This window comes from Triticum aestivum, chromosome 7B (assembly GCF_018294505.1).
Source record: "Triticum aestivum cultivar Chinese Spring chromosome 7B, IWGSC CS RefSeq v2.1, whole genome shotgun sequence".
Taxonomy (NCBI): domain Eukaryota; kingdom Viridiplantae; phylum Streptophyta; class Magnoliopsida; order Poales; family Poaceae; genus Triticum; species Triticum aestivum.
Window position 1 is genome coordinate 485,979,441 of NC_057813.1, and position 2,707 is coordinate 485,982,147.

The following is a 2,707-nucleotide window of genomic DNA, read 5'->3' on the forward strand; positions in this document are numbered from 1 at the left end:
CACCTCCGCGTTCAACACACGTACGGTTGGGGAAGACGTCTCCTCCTTCTTGATCCAGCATGGGGAAAGGAGAGGTTGATGGAGATCCAGCAGCACGACGGCGTGGTGGTGGAAGTAGCGGGGAATCTCGGCAGGGCTTCGCCAAGCTCAGCGAGAGGGAGAGGTGTTGCGGGGGAGAGGGAGGCGCCAGGGACTAGGGTGCGCAGCCCTCCCTCCCCCCTCTTTATATAGGGGCCCTAGGGGGGCGCCGGCCCCCTAGAGATCCAATCTCAAGGGGGGGGGCAGCGGCCAAAGGGGGGACTTGCCCCCCAAGTCAGGTGGGGCGCCCCCACCCCTAGGGTTTCCAACCCTAGGCGCAGGGGGAGGCCCAAGGGGGGGCGCACCAGCCCACCAAGGGCTGGTTCCCTTCCCACTTCAGCCCATGGGGCCCTCCGGGATAGGTGGCCCCACCCGGTGGACCCCCGGGACCCTTCCGGTGGTCCCGGTACAATACCGGTGACCCCCGAAACTTTCCCGGTGGCCGAAACTGGACTTCCTATATACAAATCTTCACCTCCGGACCATTCCGGAACTCCTCGTGACGTCCGGGATCTCATCCGGGACTCCAAACAACTTTCGGGTTACCGCATACTAATATCTCTACAACCCTAGCGTCACCGAACCTTAAGTGTGTAGACCCTACGGGTTCGGGAATCACGCAGACATGACCGAGACAGCTCTCCGGCCAATAACCAACAGCGGGATCTGGATACCCATGTTGGCTCCCACATGTTCCATGATGATCTCATCGAATGAACCACGATGTCGAGGATTCAAGTAATCCCGTATACAATTCCCTTTGTCAATCGGTACGTTACTTGCCCGAGATTCGATCGTCGGTATCCCAATACCTCGTTCAATCTCGTTACCGGCAAGTCACTTTACTCGTACCGTAATGCATGATCCCGTGACCAACCACTTGGTCACATTGAGCTCATTATGATGATGCATTACCGAGTGGGCCCAGAGATACCTCTCCGTCATACGGAGTGACAAATCCCAGTCTCGATCCGTGTCAACCCAACAGACACTTTCGGGGATACCTGTAGTATACCTTTATAGCCACCCAGTTACGTTGTGACGTTTGGTACACCCAAAGCATTCCTACGGTATCCGGGAGTTACACGCTCTCATGGTCTAAGGAAATGATACTTGACATTGGAAAAGCTCTAGCAAACGAACTACACGATCTTGTGCTATGCTTAGGATTGGGTCTTGTCCATCACATCATTCTCCTAATGATGTGATCTCGTTATCAATGACATCCAATGTCCATAGTCAGGAAACCATGACTATCTGTTGATCAACGAGCTAGTCAACTAGAGGCTCACTAGGGACATGTTTGTGGTCTATGTATTCACACATGTATTATGATTTTCGGATAACACAATTATAGCATAAATAATAGACAATTATCATGAACAAGGAAATATAATAATAATCATTTTATTATTGCCTCTAGGGCATATTTCCAACAACGGCCACCTGTGCTTCCTAGGAGCTGACCCATTTGGTCAGTTTGCCTACAGGGACGGACGACAAAGGCTTTGCCTACAGTGGCAGACGGCAAAGAATGACCAGATTTGCCTATGGCGGCGGACGAAGGCTTGTCGTGCAGTGACGTCCAGCTGACGTCATTCGGCGGACGGCAAAGGCCGGATAATTTTTGCCGTCAGCGGCGGATGGCAAAGGCTGTCGTTAGCCACCTAATGGACTAACAACGTATTTATTGCCATCTGCTTTCTTTGCCGCCGGCTGCTGATGGCAAAGGCCCCTTTGCCGTTAGCCTCAGAAAGCAGACGGCAAAGTAGCTCTTTGTCGATCCTATCTTTGCCGGAGTCTTTTGCCGTCCGCGGCAGACGGCAAAGGCCTTTGCCGTCCGCCATCCCTGCCTTTGCCGTCTGCCGTGGCAGATGGCAAAGTAGCTGATTCCTGTAGTGTCTGGGGTAGTCTCATAGACTCATCACTGACACCAATTATTTAGCCCATCTATGGTCGAAAGAGTTGTTCTAATCCCGAGCTCAGGTGAGCTCAGCTGAACAGTAAAATAAAATAAAATCAACAAAACTTAAGAAAAATCTGACCTTTTTGTGTGAAACATTGACAAATGCTTAGATAGCTTACAAAATTTCATCATGAAATGACATTCGTGGAAGACTTTTTTGAATATTGGAGCATCGAATTTGTTACTTTTTTGCCACATTTTTCACGAATGTCATCTGGTGATGACATTTTGCAAGCTATCAAAACATTTGTCAACATTTCATAAAAAAATCAGTATTCTTTTGAAGTTTTTTTAATTTGTTTTGGTCTTACTGTTCACCCGAGCTCAATAGCCGCGTCCATCTATGGTGAGCTTCATCTCTGACCGGTGGCCATGGGAGTTTCAGTAATGAGGGTCAGGGCTATTCATGTTTGTACTAGTGTTAGTTTCACTTTCGACTCTCTTAACAGTGTGGTTTGCCCCGTAACTAAACAAGAAAAAGAAACTAACAAAATAGCTAATTTTTTGAGAGCAGCGTTTTGGCTCCCGAGCCCAGCTGCTCTCGTAATCTGTACCGCTGAATCATGTTTGGGGATGCGTGACATTGGGTTTTTTGCTGCAGGTACGGTTTGCTCGAAAATAGTGTATTTCAAGCCTCCGTATGGCCCCTGTTCATGGCAGGGC